The 19242-nt window shown below is 44.5% G+C and overlaps 1 protein-coding gene across 2 annotated transcripts in view; it reads right to left on the bottom strand.

The window, feature by feature from the left end:
- RANBP17 (RAN binding protein 17) overlaps window positions 1–19242 on the bottom strand; it is a 266615-nt gene that overhangs the window by 4938 nt on the left and 242435 nt on the right. The gene's annotated exons all lie outside the window — the stretch shown is intronic.

Raw genomic sequence — 19242 nt, 5'->3', positions numbered from 1 at the left:
CAGGCTTTCATGTGTTCACTTTCTGACTCCGCTTCTTCTTGCTAACAACCATAAAGGTTCTACCTAGACAGACAGTTCTGACTCTGCAAGCATGCACAGCTGCCTTTGGCAACTCTTGGCATAAACCTCCAGTTCTCCAAGGAAGAATTTCTACCAATGGAGGCTTCTGAGGGCAACTTCCGGGCGGGCAGAAGTCAGAGGATTAAGTCCTTGTCTCTCAGTCTTAACAGGCCTTCCAGTATGGGTCCCAGGCAGAGGCCCAGTTCATCTTCCCATCCACCTGTCACTTCACCAAAGAGTCACATGGTGGATGGGCAGCATGTCTTCACACCCCCTCTCAGAGAGGGATGGGATTCTTTTATGTGACCGTGGGAGGTCAATGTCACATTTCCTGGTGTCTCAGGCTGTTGATTGTATCAATCATTCTTTTAATCACTCATTCACTCCCATATGTCCAGAATCAACCATTCTCTTGGAAAATGGGGAGATAGGAGATATTAGGTATCTGCCACAAATTCTGCCCTTAAAGAGCAGATCCTGGGGGAGACCACCCTAAAGAGAAGTGACAAGGACCAGGCAGGGCTGGACAAAGTGCTGTGGGCATGCAGAAGAGAGGGATGTCTCCGAGAAGGCAGTGCTTATGCAGGACAACATGAAGGTGCTCTAAGCAGAGCACGGGGTTGGGGATGAACAGGAGTAGGTCCTGCAAGGGGAAGAGCTCAGTGTGTAGGACAGTGGAGAGCGGGGCCAGAAGTGAGACCATGGGACCAGGCTGGAACAGCACACAGGTCACTCTGTGCTATCAGCAGCAGGAGTCAGTGATGTTTGGGAAGTCTGGAAAGGCATGCTCAGACTGGCATTTAAGGAAGAGCCCTATGGGCACATGGAGATGTAGCTGAAGGAGAAAGGCCAGGGAGAGGCTGCTACAACTGCCTCCATACATGTTGGAAAGGAGCTAAGGTGAAAGTTTCTGGTTCTTGGTTTATATTCTCCTTGAAAATCTGTATAGATAGCATTCAAGGGTGATACCTTGTTGGCTTTTAAAAATATATTTATTCTTACTGGAAAGGTAGATTTACAGAGCGAAGGAGAGACAAAGAGAAAGATCTTTCATCTGCTGGTTCACTCCCTAAGTGGCTGCAACAGCTGGAGCTGAACCAATCCAAAACCAGGAGCCAGGAGCTTCTTCTGGGTATCCCGTGTGGGTGTAGGGTCCCAAGGCTTTGGGCCGTCCTCGACTGCTTTCCTAGGCCACAAGCAGGGAGCTGGATGGGGCAGTGGAGCAGCCAGGATAAGAGATGGCACCTATATGGTATCCTGGCGGTTGCAAGGCGAAGACTTCAGCTGCTAGGCTTTCGTGCCGGTCCCACTTTGTTGGTTTTGACTGGATTGTCACATAAACGTTTTAACGATGAATTTTGAGTTTATATTATTTATTGTTTCATGTATTGTTTGTAGTGTTTATTATTTCACAAAATCAATTTTATCTATAAATATTTTTGTGCCCTCCCCTTTTTTGTTTGCATTGGGGATTGTAAAGGAAAACAAAATATTTTATTATGGTTTTTGCTTCAGTCATTTTAGGGCAAATTAGAAAGTCCTAAATTGCGGTGAAGAAAATGTATTTATTTGAGAGAGGGAGAGAGAAAGAAGCCATCTGATGGTTCTCTTCCCAAATACTACAACAGCTGTGAGGCAGGACCTCAATCCAGGTCTTTTGTTTGCTTGGTAGGGACCCAGCAGCTAAGCTATCATGTGCTGCTCCCCAGAGTGAACGGCAGCAGGAAGCTGGAGCCAGGAGCGGAGCTAGGAGTGAGGCCAGGAGCAGGGCCAGGAGCGGGGCCAGGAGCAGAGCCAGTACGTGAACCCAGCCAATGATACAGGATGTGACCATCCCCTCTGGTGTCAGCCATTAGGCTGAACGGCCACCTCTGCTTCTTGGGACTTCTTAATTGCTCACCTGTAGCCCTTCTGCCCGCACAGCTCCATAGCTCCTTTCCGCAGAGAAGGGCTGGGGACATGACAGTGATGTGACAAAGATGATCACCCCTGACGCACGCACACCCGCCCTGACTGGGAGTCTGGTGACCCGGCTTGCTTTGGAATATATTTAGTCTTATCCTCTGGCATTTTTCTGAAATCCAATTTGCCCTGTGATCTCAAGGCAACTTACTGAAACTGTGTGTGTCTCGGTTTCATTAGCTAGAAAGAGGGGAATAATAATCCAGCACAAGGAAAGCTGTGTGAATCAAAGGAAGTGCGGCAAAGAATGAAATGCGCTCTAGACATTTAAGGTATGTGGTAACAACAGCAACGAGCTGCTCTGCAGCCCCAAGCAGCTGCCATTCTGTGGATCGCCATCGTCATCACCATTAGGCAGGCTGCACAGGGAACCTGCCTGCTCCATCTTCCCCGTGTGTCCAGTCTCTCAGGGAAGGGGCTAGGTCTTCAGCCTGGCATGTGGAACACCATTTGTGGATCCATGTCGCTTCCACCTTCCATCTACCAAGCCACCCAAAGCCATCGAGCCACAAATTAAATTGACAAGCACAAGTAACAGATCCAGGGAGACAGTCTAAAATATTATGGGTTTCACGAGCTGAAGGCAGAATGGATATTTTAATGGAAAAGATTAAAGTTAGAGGCACCAAATTCCTCCAGTAACTGACAAAGCATCCTGAAGTGATGTGCCAATTACTTTATACGGTTCTCCTGTGTATTCATTTGTCTGAATGCATGTATTTATGTCTGTAATAAGTAAGGGGATGTTTGAATAAAATACTTTTCTAAAAATAAAGTTGGCTAAAATGGATGATTTTTTTTTTCCATTTTTACCCTTCTGGAAAGATAAAAAGTGGGGAGCAATCTGCTGCAATGGCATTGACATGGCATCCTGGTTTCCAGAAAGATCTGTTCTAATAATCCTAGAGTAGGATATGGGAGAAAACAGCCCAGCTTTCAGAGCAGATTCCTTAGAAGGGCCCCCTCTCCCCACCAAGGAGAATACTGCATGCCATGTTTAAGTCCAGAACCCCTTCCCAGGTAATGTGGACTCTCTGGTGTGAGCTCTAATGGTTAACACACAATAAATGAACCCTGGAAGGTGAGAGCTCTTGACAGCTCTCTGCTGCATCACAGGTACCAATGGCACTTTCTGAGGATGGCTGCCTGGGCTGGGGCTCTACCTCCTGCAACACTGCATCGTGGATGGTTGAAAGGGCACTTCCACTCTGCTCCGCCGGGGCTCAGTTTACTAGGGCCTGTTGCTGGCCACATGTGTTTCCTCCTGCATTATTACCCTTAGTAGCTGTTCTGCCAAAGCAGAGGGGGGTGGCCTGGGAAATGGTGTGACTGGGGAAAGCCATTTCCCATACTCTCCTCAGGTGTCACCTCCCATTCCTTCTTCCCACAGGCCCTGTGGGACTCTGCGGGACTTTGTCTTAAGGAAGAGAAACCAACTCGGTGTGCTAGGTCTAGGCTTTGGAGCCAGGCAGAATGGAGCCCAGCTTTGGCCCTGCCACTCAAGTTGCATCAGTGGGCCAGTCATGTCAGTTCTCTGAGCCTTTATTTCCTTACACTGAAAAAGATGGGATCATGACACCTACCTGGGAGGACTGTGTGAGGAATGACTCCCCCTTCATACATCAAACAGTTTATACCGTATCTGCCACACAGTAAAATTCAACATAATGTTCCATGATTACAACTGTGGCTGCCTTTCCTGGATTAACCCAATGGGATTATGTGACTGCAGGAAGTATACCGGCTCCTGTCCTCATTAGAATCAGACCAATGAGATTACAGTTGCCTCACAATGATCACTGAGAGCTGCAATCAACAAAATAATCTAAAATGAAAAGTGCAGAAAACATGCTTATTTTTCTAATACATGTATTATTAGGAAGGATTTTGAATGAGTATTTCTTTGTCCTGAAGATTTGTAATCTTCTAAATAAAGCAAAATACCATCCCCTCCCCCGAAAGAGTAAGGCAATATTATATATTTCCCTGTTCACTCTGCAGCTCTTCTATTCTACCCTTCATGGGACAGAAAGCATGAGCACGAAGCAAAGGGACCCACTCTCTCTCACACACACACACACACACACACACACACTGGTCCCACTTTCTCTCTGGCAAGGGGGCAACTTAAGGCTCTTACTTCAAGTGCTTCCTATTTTCCCACCCGCTAGAGCAGACAAGCCAAGACACAGTTTAGGCTGGATACTACACAGACTGGAGAGCAGGTACTTGCACTAAGTGAGATGGGTGTCCAGTGGATCTAGGGACTGGGTAGAGCAGGATGCCTGGTGAGCTCCGAGTAGAGGCTGAGGGAGCAGAGGCTGCCAGACTGATAACAGCCCACTGGGAGGAGTACAGGACAATGAAGGAAATGAGAATGGGCTGATGAGACAGCTCAGAGCCGTGTGTGGCACCAGGACTGCCTGTGGGACTCCTTGTCACTGTGTCCCTTGTGCCTGGAAGACATCTGGCACCTTTCAGAGGCCTGAGAAACAACTGCTGAATGAAAGAAGGAACACATAAAGAACTCTGTGTATGAATGGAAAGGAATGAATGAAGTATCAAGAATTAAGGAATAAGGAGCCAAAGACCTGTTCAGAAAACAGACGTTCTGGCCTCATTCCAAGGCAAAACTTGAAATGACTAAACATCTGAACTAAGACACTGCTCGTTTTCCAAGATCGGACTTTTTACATCTGGAATCTGAGAGCCTTTCTAATCTACTGTTGTACTAATAGCCAGGAGCTCCTAGGGACAATCCTCCTGAGGGGCTTCCAGGTTACCCACGCTGAAGGCCGGGGCACCAGCTCCTAATGACAAGTACTTTCATCCAAAGAGCAAGCTGTGCCTGAGGAGTTCTGTCAGCACCCAGCATTAATAACAGCTTTCATTTCTGGAGTCTTCTAGGTGTTCAGCCTTTGGCTAAGGCCCTTGCATTCGCCTCTAATCCTCAACAAATCCTGGGAAGCAGGGAGCATCCTCATTGTGTAGATGAAGGATTGGAGGTTCCCAGCAGGGACACTACCTTGCTCAGGGTGCTGCACCTGCAGGAAGTGAAGTGGAGGCAGCTCAGGTGTGAAGGTCACCTGAGTGCATCATGCCAACCTGGGGCTGTCCGAGCACCCATCCTGGCTCCTCTGTGGATTTCTGCAGGACTGTTGGTGGGCAAGGGAAGGCTCATTCAGTCACTCTGCCACCTGCCGTGGAGGCAGGCAGCCGCTGACTTGTTGGTTATTTCTGGATATAACTTGTTAGTTATATTCTCAGCAGATCCTTCGGCCTCCCATTGAGAGATTTCTTTAAGTTTGGTGAGCATATTTGCAGACTCTCAAGATGAACAATGTCACACTTAATTAATAGATTGTCTCTAGAAAATGGTCCATTGAACATTTTGATAAACATTAACGGTTTCTCTCTTATCAAGGGTAGCATATCCATAGCAATTTAAATGAACATCATAGAACAAAGCAGTGAATGAAAATAATGTCCTTGGAGTTAAAATGCACCTAATAGAGTGCATTCTTTTTATTATTAAGTTTGAGCACATAAAAGGATACTGAAATACTTAGAAAGTTCTACGAGATAGGTGGGAACATTCAACCCCCTTATTTAAAAGGTGGTAGCAAGGAAGGCTTGAAAAAGAGGCTTTGGTTTAGGCATATCAAAGAAAAACTGAGAGACTAAAGGCAAAGTAAACTGATGCCTGGATCTGTGTGGGTGGGGAAGGGGTGAAAATGAGGTAGGGAGTACAAAGAAAGGGCAGTCATGACTATGCCCAAGTGGGTATGCCCTGCAGGATGAGGCGCCTTAATGAAAAGGGGTAAGGCCCCAAGTCATCTGTGCCTCTGCTAAGCGAGCCTATCTGACCTGAACACAATGGAAGTCTGGGATGTTTTGAGGAAAGACCATAACAAATGCAGCCACTGCTCAAGGACCCTTTGGCACACGTAATGGGTTTTTCAGAGGCCAGCAGGCAAGGAAAGCTATGGTTGGCCCTACCAAACAAGAAAAACAAAGAAACAAAGCAGAAACCTAAACCATGGTTGCCTGGATGATGCAACAGGTTTGGAAAAGCAGCATCTAGCCATCTGCAGCCGTTCCTCTGGAGCCCTCTGCCCTGGGTGGAGGTCGGGGACTGGGGAGAAGCCGGACGCTGCACTCCCAGGGAAGGAGGCAAGTGTCTGTCATTACCAAGCGCTATTCCTGAGGCCATGTGCACAGCAAATATTGAAATGCGATCCTGCTCAAATTAGATCCTAGTCATCTTTAGGGAAAAGCAATCAATTGTTCTCTTCGTCTGCTGTCTACCCGTGTGATATTTGTGGGATGTTACGAAAAATGAACGGATGGATAAATAAGCATCTATTCAGTTATATCGTTTCGTCTGGATTAACTAAGCCCCACCATCTCTATGTTACATTAAAATTTTAAATCTCTGTTCATATTAAGCACATTCCTAAGTACTTAAAGTTGTTTTTGCAGTAGCATAATGGAAGTATTTAGCATTTTAAATGTGAAAAAAAGCAAATGAAATGCGAGGAGAGCCTTTTTAGAGAAGTAAGATTGCAATCATTTGGGAGTCTGGCCTCCTTGGAGTAGGGTGCGGTTAGAATCAAAAAAGCTTTGTACCTCACTGGCATTGTAGTATCTGTAAGCTTAGTTGGCTTCGGTGGGTCATATATTATTAGAACTGCAGACCCCCCACCTCCAAACTAACAGCACCCTCTGCAGCCAGCTGCCACCACCCCTTCCATAAAGATAAGGGATGGCTTTTTTTCAAGTGATAAGTTGCCCTGGATATTTAAACACCTTTGCATCCACTGAAAAATCAAAGGAAACACACAACCTGGTTTTGCTGCCGTGACAATATTCTCCATTACCAACACTACCCCTAGTTCTCAAGACATTCATTTTAATCACAGTTTATTGGGGAAAGAATTACCTGTCAGTCTCCTGGCTTGTAAGAAAGAAGATAAAGTTAGAAGGAAACTTGAGCATTAATTAATTGAGAGTACTCCATGTAATGTGTCTGTTCTGAATGTTACAGCACACATCACAATGCAAACAGTTTTATTTTCCATGGTTGAAATAAATTATAATAAATAATTCATTTCAATGGCAGAGATATACTGGAGAGCACCCGCCATGGAATTGACTACGCTACACTGTGAGTCTCATTCTTGAATCTTCATTATCCATTTGAAACTTTTTATGAGTAGTAAATCATATTTCAAGTGGCTGCAGATCTCATAAAGCAGCTTGCTTGCATTAAAATAAAACCAGAAAACCTGGGGCATAGGAAGGCTGCAGGGTTTGCCACTCAGCACTATTTGGGAAACTCTTTCTCACTCTTTATCTTGCCAACATCAAATAGAACACTTTTTCAATTTGATGTAAATATTAAGCACTACTGGTCAAAACTCCCTGTAAATATCCTCTGGGTAGAAACGCTGGGAAAATTTGAGTGTTGAGGAATATAGCTTTCAACTCCATAGCCATTTCTTCCTAATCTGTACTCAGGTGACACGCAACGTTCTAATACTGAATGGATGCCTTTCAGGTGGTCAGAGTTTGGAATCTCTAAGGGCTTCCAGAACCAGCCTTTGTTGAGGTGGGGTGTCCTCCAGTGTGCCAGCTTGAGAAAGAACAAGCAAAGGCACACACGCTACAATTCTGTCTATAAAGACATGCCCATTTCAAGGCATAGGGGATACTTAAGGTGCAGCTTACACGAAGAATACAGCACCATTCAGGAAGACAGACACATTAGGGAAGAGGAAATGAGACAAGAAAAGGCACGAGAGAACGAGACTGGCATTTCTGAGGCCTGAATAGACTCTTAGGTGAGAGACTTTTTGAGCAGAGCTATGGGTGAAGGAGCAGAAGCCTGGGCTGAGTCCAGACTATGAAGGGCCTGTCATGCCTTGTGAAGTGCAGAATTGAAAGAGTGGCCTTGGGGGCAGGCACTGTGATATAGTGGGTTAACTGCCATCTGTGACATGTGTATCTCATGCTGGTACCAGTCTGAGTCCTAGCTACTCTGCTTCTGATCCAGCTCTCTGCTGAGGTGAATGGGAAGTGGCAGATGATGGCAAGTACTTGCATCCCTACCACCTACCTGGGAGACCAGGATACATTTCTGACTCCTGGCTACACCTGGCCCAGCCATAGCTGTTGTGGGGGGGAGGGAGTAGCTTGAGGGGAGGGTGAACCAAAGAGCACATGGAAGTCCTCTTTCTTGGTCAATCTGCACTTCAAGCAAATACACATTGTCTTTTTTTTTTTTTTCAAAATTTCATTTCATTTTATGACACAGTTTCATAGGCTCTGGGATTCCCCCAACCCCTCCCCTCATGGTGGATTCCTCCAACTTGCTGCAGTCAAGTTCAAATCCAGTCCACATTATCTTTTTTAAAATGGTAGCTTTCCAAATGGCTTAAAGGAGGAAGTTATGTGGTGAGGTTCTGCCATTTAGCATACTAACTGAGGAGGTTCTGGAGGATGGCAGCTCTGGATACAAACTTCAGGTAAGGTAGTGAGACAAGGACTGTTGCCCAGGCTTGGAGGAGGGATGAGGCGGCCTCACAATGAGTACAAACACTCACGATCCCCGACTGCCTTGACTGCTTGTTCCAGTTTTCTTTCCACTTCCCAAAACCTTTCCAAGAAACATAACCTGATCCTGAAGTTGCAGATTAATTCGCAGTCTAAAGAACAGAGATTCAAACTCAAGACTTCCAATAGAAAAAAGGGATTGGGGGCCAGACTGCCCCAGATATGCTACAGGTAATGGAGAGGTGGATATTACTTAGCAGTCTGATAATAACTTTGGACATAAGTCACAATTAAACAAACCCTAGACATTTTATTTATATGTGTATGACAGAGATGACTACAAGCCCAAGTTCATATTAAATATTCAGCGATTAAGTAATATTTAGCTGAGGCCATTCAAAATCAAAGAGGGGAGTGGGGAATTGGCGTGTTGGTCTCCTCAGCAATCATCACAACATTTCCTGCTGTGTATTCCATTTCACAACAAAACAATATAGGCATCTCATGCAATTATCACATCAGAGTGTGAGGAATATCATTAATTCATAATAGAATATTCTCAAAGGAGAGGGTCCAAAGCTTCATCGCCTCTCAGATCTGTCACTACAGTCTCCCTACTTTCCTGAAGGGAGTTGGTCAGATGGACCTAAACATCTGCAGAGTCACTAGTGGAAGGTTCTTTGTCTTATGTGAAGAACGAACGCTAATGTATGCAGTAAAAGTATTTTCGTGGACAATTCAGAGTGTCCCTCAAAAGCATCTTCCATTAAAGACCAGAGTTTCTATTTAAACCACAGAGGATGGCAGGCTGCCTTTCAGATCTGAGGCTTGGTATTTATAGTTGTCTAAGTGGCGAACAAAGTGCTGGACAAGAGGCCAGGGAGGAAGATTCAAAGACGCTGCTGTGGTTGGAAAGCTCTTTTCCCTCAATAATTACCTAAGGGGCCCAAAGAATCATAACGACCTAAGTGTTGGGCACAGACCCTTGTTTGGCGATTTATTCATTTACTGACCACTTATTTTGGCCAGGCGCTGTCAGATGCTGGGGATAATTCACAAGAACAAGCCCTACTGCTAGCGATCTCGGAGCTCAAGGCCCGAGAGGGGGAGGGGATAGGCAGTACAGAAACAATGACATCAGAATTCCAGAATGCCAGAAACAGAAGCCTGTCTGACAGACCTTGAGACCAGGAGGCTAATTTTGCCTGGGGTTGTGGGCTTTATAGAGGAGGGGACATTTGGAACTTCCACAATGAATCATGGAAGTCAGATGGGTAGTCAGGAGAAAGGAGAAGCAAGCAGCTGCAGGGGTTGGAGCAATGTTGGAGGGTGATGAGTAGTTCTGTAGAACTGCAGAGAGCACATGGGGCCAAGCTGGTGGCTGATAAAGCTGATGGCAGGGATGGAGCCTGGTAATATGTGCTAAGAATATGGATTGTGTCATGCAGAAAATGGGTGCCATCAAAATGGATGGATCTTTTTGGCAGTGAATGTGGCAGTGAAACACTGGTACAACACCTCTCCACCAAGTCCGAACCTTAAGGAGGTCTGGACCACTTGCTTTCTCCCAAGAAGAGGCAGCTTGTCCCGTGTCCTTGGATGGCAAGGCCACAGACACAGGCTACCTGTGCGGTTCCCTGGCCTCAGTCAGGAGGCTGCTCAGCTGCTGCCTTGCTGGTGCCATTGCCAGCTCTCTGAGAAATGGCGCAGCACCACTTCCCCTGGCCCATAGCACATAACTTAACAGTGTCTCTTGTCAGGAATGGTTCTCTTTGTCAGGAAGCTTTTTATTGATGTTCAACCTTCATTTTCCTTTTCTTAATATTATCCCATTATGTCAATACTCCATTGTGCCATGCTAAGTAATTCCCTTTCCTCCTTGGCATTTACATCTTCCAGGTATTTATAGACTTATCAAATGCCCCATTTAGTTGTCACTTAGGCAAGCTATACATATTTAGCTCCTTTAATCTGGCCCCATAAGCCAGCCTTTCCATTCTCCTAAATCACTTGAGTTACTTTCCTCCAGATTTCTGTCAATTTGTTTCCAGCCTCTCCATAACACAGGGGGCTCAGGAAAATGCTGGGGAGGGAGGACTGACTGCTGTGGGATGAGAGTACACCATTTACCTTGGTGGAACATCTACCCTTAAAGTGCACTATCCAAATCAGGCTAGGCTTCTGGAGGAACTAAGACTCCTCCTTGCTGTTTATGAGGTTCCATTCACCTGCATACGTTTTAAGCCAATCATCTTCTCTCATTAGCTCTTCTTATGTACTAGGAGGACACACACTGAGTCTCGACTATGTGCCCTATGCTGTCCCAAGCACTTCTGCTTCCTTTACCCCTCTCTTTTCACGTTTTAAATTTATTCACTACTTAGAGAAATGAATGACCTCCTACCATGTGCCATGCATTGGTAGCACAGAATTGAATCAAATGTGATATCTGCGGTTTAAAAGGAGCTCATGAATCTAAGTATTTACTAATTTCTTGGTATCCACCCATCATGTAGCTTCTTTCCAGTCTTAAAGGGTCCAGAGAAGTCATCTCAGAAAGCACTTAACTCTAATTGATGCTGTGAGTTCCCTGAGTGGAACCTCCCTGCCCCATCTGATATGAGATGCCATATTAAGTATGGGCATTAACATCGAGCTTTTGTGTAGGGTTTTCTTTCTAGTGCATTGCCCTGGAGCCACTGAGGTTTCTCTATAGGCCTGGAACTTTCCATTATTGTCCTTGGTAGTCTGACTTTTCTTTCTTTTATTTGAAAGTCAGATATACATGGGCCCGGCGCGGTGGCGCAAGTGGTTAAGGTCCTCACCTTGCACCCCCGGGATCCCATATGGGCACCGGTTCTAATCCCGGCGGCCCCGCTTCCCATCCAGCTCCCTGCTTGTGGCCCGGGAAAGCAGTTGAGGACGGCCCAAAGCTTTGGGACCCTGCACCCGCGTGGGAGACCCGGAAGAGGCTCCTGGCTTCAGATCGGCATAGCATCGGCCGGTTGCGGCTCACTTGGGGAGTGAACCATCGGGCGGAAGATCTTCCTCTCTGTCTCTCCTCTCTGTATATCCGCCTTTCCAATAAAAAATAAATAAATAAATAAAGTGTAGCATTTAAATAAAAAAAAAAAAAGAAAGTCAGATATACAGAGAAGAAGAGAGACAGAGAGGAAGATCTTCCACCCAATGATTCAATCCCCAAGCGGTTACAGCCACTGGAGCAGAGCCAATCCGGAGCCAGGAGCCCAGGGTCTCCTCCAGGTCTCTCACGTGGGTGCAGGGTCCCAAAGCTTTGGGCCATCCATGACTGTTTCCCAGGCCACAAGCAGGGAGCTGGATAGGAAGTGGGGCTGCTGGTATTAGAATCTGCACCCCTATGGGATCCCGGCATGTGCAAGACAAGGACTTTAGCTATAAGGCTATTGTGCCAGGCCCTCTTTAAAAAAAATTAATTAAGTAATTTGAAAGGCAGAGTGACAGACAGTAGGAGAGAGACCTAGACGGGAGAGAGAAAGAGAGAGAGAAATCTTCAGTTTGCTAGTTACTCTTCAAATGGCTGCAATAGCCAGGTACGGCCAGGCTAAAGCCGGGAGCCTGGAGCTCCATTGTGGTCTCCAACATTGGTAGCAGTGGCCTAATCTCATTGGGGGCCATCCTCTAGAGCCTTACCAGGAATACCAGCAGGAAGCTGAACCAGAAGTGGAATAGCTGGGACTTGAACTGGTATTCTGATTTGGGATGCTAGCACTGTGTACGGTGGTTTAAACCATAGCACCACAGCATCAGCCCCCTGACTACTTTCTTTTTTGTTGAGTATAAATATACTTGTCCTTCTTTTGGTATCACAATATCCCCGAGTGAAGAATCTTTGGGGTACAAGTGCACAGACCTTCTTAGATAAAACTTGGGCCTAAAGGGAGCAGTTTGAGGAACCCAAGGCCAGAAGTGCAGTCAGGTGGTGAGAGTGCTTGGAGCCTTGAATAGGGAGTTGGCAGGAGGTTTCTCTCTCCCCCTCTGTCCCTCTGGGCCTGCTTGGTCTCTCACTGTGATTCCCTAGTGTCTCTGTTTCCTTTTTCTTCCCAGCAGACTGGCTTTCTCTCTGAGCACAGGGCAGAGGGAACAGCTGTCCCAGGACCCTGATTTGTCAAGGTAGGTGAGAATGAAAAGACTGACCACTATCCTTGAAGTGCCGGTTGCTCAATCTAGGGAGGAAGATGATACTGGAGCCTCAAAGGCAGGAGTCCTAGGCTCAGTGAAACATTTCTGAATGTATAACTGCTGTGCCTTTCCTCCATCCCTGCCAGTCCTGGTTCTAGGTCACGTAGTAGTATTGTAAAACGGTTAGCAGTCCAGGTTCTGCCACTTATTACTTGTATGACTTTGGCTGAGTTATCTGACTTCTGAAAGACATAATTACAAAATTTTGATTATAAAATGGAGATAAAATACCTACTTAACTGAGTTGTGACACTTAAGTGAAAAGATACGGAAAGCACTTAGTAGAGGGACTTGAGCATATTTCTACTTTGGTTTCATCTTTAAAATTTTCTTGAGTCTGAGGTTCCCTTCTAAGGTCCTGTGACCTACCACACTGTAGGAAATAAGACTTCTCTTACAGCATGGGGGAAAGCCTTGGTCTTCAGGAAGGAGGTGAGAAAATTCTGCTGTGGAGAGCTGGGGTAAGGAAACATTCTCAGCTCAGTCTTTTCCTGGCTGAGGTAGCTACGCATGTTGGAATACACGTACACATTTAGGATCCCTCTGATGAGTTCTGGGTTAGCTTGGGTGTCACATCGGAGGAGGATCTCTCTCCCATGTCAAAGAAATTGTGCAAAGTAGAAGACTGTATGGTGTAAACTCAGGGTTGTAAATACATCCTCCAAAAACTTGTTTGTGAAATAAGTATAGAAAGCTGTTATCTGTGCTACAGATGCAGATGTCCCCTGGAGTGCTTTATGTTTTTGAGAATTCTTATGAAAACCAAACTGAACTACAGCAAAAATCAAAAGCCACTGAGAGTCAACCAATAAAATTTCCTTTTTCAACACACACTGCTAGAAACATAACCAGCAGTGGTATCAATAATCTGTGCATTAGAGCTCCTTGTCGAGATTTTACAAAGGATACACACATTTAATGAATTCTTTTTATTTGTAATTTAGAGTGACAGCCAATTATGCCAATCACTGATAATACAGAGGCCCTAAACCATCTTGCTTGCCACTTGCCATACTGGCCTAGAGTCTGTTATAAAGCATGCCTAATTACTCTTGGGCTAAATCTGTGCTTTTCCCCTTTTATGAAAGGGTTTCTGTTTTACATGAGTGTGAAAGTTTAAAAATATGGCTGTTGTACATTTTTTTTTTTTTGCAACTTTTTTGCTAGTTTGAGAGCATTCACTGTGGATTAACAGCAAAACTGACTGTACTAAGCTGTAGGTAAAACAATGATGACAGATTATAGTCACTTTAATTCATGAAGAAAACATGTGAAGCTCCTGGGAATGACAAATCAAGCTACTGGAGCCCAATGACTCCACGCCAACTCACAAACTGTATCATGCTTTTTGTTTAAAGACAAAGACTAGTGGACATGTGATCGACGCATTCCCAATTCTTTCTGAAGAGTTGTTTTATTTTTTTCCTTTTAGCTCACTGGAAAACATTAGAATTTCCCTATTCCATAAACACACAAATATAATTGTAAAATGACATCATTCTGTTTTCATTTAATTACCCCTGAAATGCTTTCTATTTAATATTCATTACTCAAAAGCTAATTTAAAAGAGAAAGAGATGCGACTTATTCAAAAAGATGTACTGTCATTCACAGCAATAGTTATCTAATATACAGAAGTTAATAAAGCAGATTAATCTACAAGTCCCTTTAAGCCATTCTTGAGTTTTGAACAACTGCCTCTTTGACCTTTCACCTTCACGCTGTGCACCAGTAGCAGGTGCCAGCTGTACAGAAATTATGGCTGCTGCGTTTGAACGCAACATCTTTTCTTACTTAGCTTCTGACCAGCAGCTGACCCTGTAGGAGTGATTGTTTCTGGTGCCGGCCTAAAGGCTACATAAACCAGTAGCAGATAAACAAAAGGCTTACATATACCAGCTGCCTTGCCTAAGGGTACCATCCTAGGCTGACACCTCCACTCCTTCTCCAGCATCCCAAATTGCTCCCTATTTGTTTCTATACATGCATTTGATCCTTATTATTTCATGGAAGGGTGGGGGGAGGAGAAACACCTCCCCTCCAAACAACAACAAAAAACCCCTCCCTTCCCTCGAACTTGACTTTTGAGCATTCCATGTCAAACTGTGCCATTATAATGCTAATCTAGGCCTGATTTAGCAACTTTAATAAGAGGCTAAAGCCTCTTGTAATTAGATAATAAAATTTTATTATGTATCTTAATATTAAAAGTCTTAAAATCAAACTCTTCAAATCATACACTGGTACAAAACTAAGGTACTTAAACATCATAGCTGCAGAAAATGAGAGCTTGAAAAAAAGGACAGTGTGGCTAATTTTTCATTCTCACAAATGTAAACATGGAATTCCTATGTGGTGGCAGTGAAAGCTCCAACACTCTTAATTATGTGCAGGGAAGAATGAATCTATTCAAGGATGAAGCACACTGTACCATTTCCAGCAACGGCATGAGATGGCTTTGACAGTTATTTCTTGGATACAAATTACACAAGTATAAAAACAATCCCCATAATGATTAAATGCAGTTATGTACATAGGAGAATACCAGTGCAAATGGTAACATATTTAAATGATTTTCCTTCATTAAAAAAATTATATATGATATTAAACCATCAATCACTGCTGAGGCACAGGAGTTTAAATGTATTGTCACTGGCTGAAATAAATGACTTGGAGACTGGATTGTGGCTCACTCAATATGGTGCCTTTGCTGTTGCTTAGTCACCCAACTCTCTGCTGGTTTGGGCTACATCTGGTGGATTCTATTCCTTTCAATTAATATGGCAAGTTATGCTATCAATGGATTACATCCTTAAACTGTGCTTAGAGGTAAAACAACAACAACAACAACAACAACACATGTTCCAGTGTGGGATGGGGGGAGTGTGTGTGTGGTGAGCTCTCTATTTCTTTTGGAATAATATTTGAAGTACTCTTCTTTTTTTCATTGTGTGTACAACGAAATTTACTTGTGGAATTTCAGCAGGGTTATTCTATACATATTAGGATACAATCCATTGGTTTACAAGCAGCAGACTATACTGGGAATTTTTAGGGGTTTGTTTGGCAGACACTCACTGACTGTCGGGAGGTGTGGCGCTCTGCAGGTGTGGTGACAAGTATCTAAATGTGGTTTTTGAGGTAAAAGGCACCCCATAAAATGGTTGTTTATTAACAAATCAAGAACAGATTTCTATTACCGGATTTTCTATTTCAAAATACCAGTTTGGGTTGCAGTTGAAATATTCAACAAAATATTGAAGATATGGTTACTAGCTGGATTTGAACTAGAATCATCCTTTAAAAGATGGACAGAGTCATAAACTGTATCTTCACATGTCTTGATTTGATCCTCAATAATTAGACTGTATAGATACATAATCCTACTCTTGAGAAAACCTAATTTTTGACTCAAACTAGGCTACTCTGTAAACAAGAAAGAGTGTAGGAAACCTTAACCGAATGTCATTGTCTGTTTATCACTTATCCTTTGTGTCCTCGAGATACGACGACACAACCCGAATAGGATCAATGCTCCCTTAAAGGAATAATCTCAGTTTTTAAGAAAACGACAGAAAAGAAAAGAAAAAAAAGGTAAAACCAAAACAACCACAACCTTTTAAAACAATTAACCCAAAAGTGTTCTTCAAAAGTTTAACAAAAAATCAGCAGAAATAAAAATATCACAGCAGCAGTGTTCCATATGATGGCTGTTAGATAATGTGCTGCGAGACCTCAGTTCTGAAACTTGGTAAGACCTGCATAACTCACACACTGAAAGCTGGTAGGTAGACACTGAGCACTGGCCTGCTGAGTGTTTTTTTCCCCTAAGACATTATTTATTTTTATTGGAAAGGAGGATTTATAGAGAGAGAAGGAGAGACAGAGCAAGATCCCCCATCTGCTGATTCACTCCCCAAACGGCTGGAGCTGAGCAGATCCAAAGCCAGGAACTAGGAACTTCCTCTGGGTTTCCTATGCAGGTGCAGGGTCCCAAGACTTTGGGTCGTTCTCAACTGCTTTCCCAGTCATAAGCAGGGAGCTGGACGGGAAGAGGAGCATCCAGGACATGAACTGGTGCCCATACGGGATACCGGCACACACAAGGCCAGGGCTTTAGTCACTAGGCTACAGCACTGGGCCTTCTGCTGTTTTATGTTTGTTCTGTATTTCCAATTAGTACCTAACAACCATAAAGCAGAATTTTTGGCTTTCTCTCAGGAGAGAAATTTCGAATTCTCTGGCAACAGTGTGCCTTCCTTCCTCTAGCACCTGGCCCGCTGACCACTTAAGGCTCCACATTCTATTCTAATCGTTTGGTCTGGCCTCATCTGAAGGCAACTTCAGGTGAGACTTAAAAATTCATATCTACAGCAGGCTACTTTTTAAGTGGGCAGTTTTGTGTGGCCAACAAATGATGTCATAACTATCTGATGGCCCTTCACAAAGAAAGGTTCTCCACCTCCGAACACAGCAATCAGGGAGGGAGCTGTGTTGAGGCCGCCTGCTTCAGCAGACACACATTCTCCTTTCTCTCTCTTGGCCTCAGTCAAGCCTTCCGGCTGGTCTCAAAGCATCCCTGTGTAATGGGTAAGCAGGAAACAGAGGCAGGCTCAAAGCAGTCTAGATACTAGAATAAGTACTGATAGCGCTAACTCCTCACTAGCTACAAGTTCCTCTAGAAAAAGTGTAAAACAGCAAAGAACAGTTTAAAAATACAAAGAGGTGGGAAATGGCCTTCTATGCTGATGAATCAGGGCTAGGGAAAGTGGAGATGTCTGGTTACAGAAGACAAGTGAAGCACAGGCTGCTTTGTTTGACAGCTGCCATATTGATTCAGTCCCACAGGAAACAAGTTAAAGGAAACCCGGAGAGCTCTCTCAAAGGCATTAAAGTTGCTAAAGGACATCATGGGACAGTTACACTATTGGGCTCCGAGCTTCTCAAGGATACACGCCCGACTCAATTTTATACCTTCAATGTCTGGCTACAGAATTGATACAGGTAAAGAATGAGAGAGAGGACAGTCAGTTGCTTTTGTCTTAGTGATGGTGGGAGCCACAGTTTTTCTGCAGCAGCTGGTAAAGCCCCTCTCCTTTGCCTAAAGCCTCTCTGGGTCGCTGCCCATCTGTTTGGTCTCACTGCAGTTCAAAGCTGGAGTGTAGGATGACTGCTCTAGTCACTCTACCTTCAGGATAGCTTCTGGAATTCACAGAAGCTCAAACCATACTGTGGTGAGTGCTCAAAACAAGCAAGCTGCTTTACATTTGAAGCCACCAAACACACAAACATATTTTGTAATCTGCTCATCCTTGTTTCACAATACATATTTCCAACGAAATCTCTGAAGTACCTAAATGGTTAAAATTCATCAACCAGTTGAAATGCTGTGGGACAGGAGGGCCAGTCAGTCTAATCACTGCAAGTCCCCACATGCAACTATAAACTACTTTTCAATCAAAATGCACCCCTTCCAGGGATGCACCGCTCCATCCAGGACCTGAGGTGGGGGTGCCATGGAAATTTGGACACCGAGTTCTCCATAAAACTTGTCAAGGTGCCAGCTCCCCAGGCAGTGTCATGCTGCAGAGACATCCCTCTCAACCTCACAGAGGAGGCCCACCATGTGCTTCCACCCAGGCAGGTGTGTCTCCCTGTGCCCAGCCCTCCTCCTTTGGGATAACCACCAAGCCCACTGCACAGTCATGGTGGGTATTCTCCATGTGGGCAACCCCTGCTCACACGTGTATGTTCACTTTCCCAGCTCTGCATAAGATCCGTTATGGCTTTTTGTTACCTTATGTGTGTCTGTACTTAGAATGCTTGTCTTTGTGCATAAGAGCCTGGAGTGAAACTAATACTCCTCATGCTTACATCAGAAATATAAATGAGTTTCCATCACTTTAGGGGTAACATGCTTAAATAACTAATAGTTTTTGAAAACTGAGCCTTATGTATGCTAATAAGTTACAAAATGAAATTTAAAAAAGGAAAACTTAGGGTCTGGCACTATAGCCTAGCGGCTTAAGTTCTCGCCTTGCATGCACTGGGATCCTATATGGGCACCGGTTCTAATCCCGGCAGCCCCGCTTCCCATCCAGCTCCGCTGCTTGTGGCCTGGGAAAGCAGCGGAGAGGATGGCCCAAAGCCTTGGGACCCTGCACCTGCATAGGAAACCTGGAAGAAGCTCCTGGCTCCTGGCATCGGATCAGCTCCGGGTGTTGCAGTCACTTGGGGGATGAATCATTGGACGGAAGATCTTCTTTTCCGTCTCTCCTCTTCTCTGTAATATCTGACTTCCCAATGAAAATAAATAAAATCTTAAAAAAAGAGGGAAACTACCAGATTGTGGTGAACTTTAATATTAAGCCTGTGAATTCTGGAATCAAAAAGACTCAGGTAAAAATATAAGTCCTTCTACTTAGTAATTTTGGGAAAGTTACT

Source organism: Ochotona curzoniae, unplaced genomic scaffold (assembly GCF_017591425.1).
Source record: "Ochotona curzoniae isolate NIBS_2020 unplaced genomic scaffold, NIBS_Ocur_1.0 contig_1, whole genome shotgun sequence".
NCBI classification, from domain to species: domain Eukaryota; kingdom Metazoa; phylum Chordata; class Mammalia; order Lagomorpha; family Ochotonidae; genus Ochotona; species Ochotona curzoniae.
Note: the sequence above shows the minus strand (reverse complement) of the source record. Positions and strands in the feature narration are given on the sequence as shown.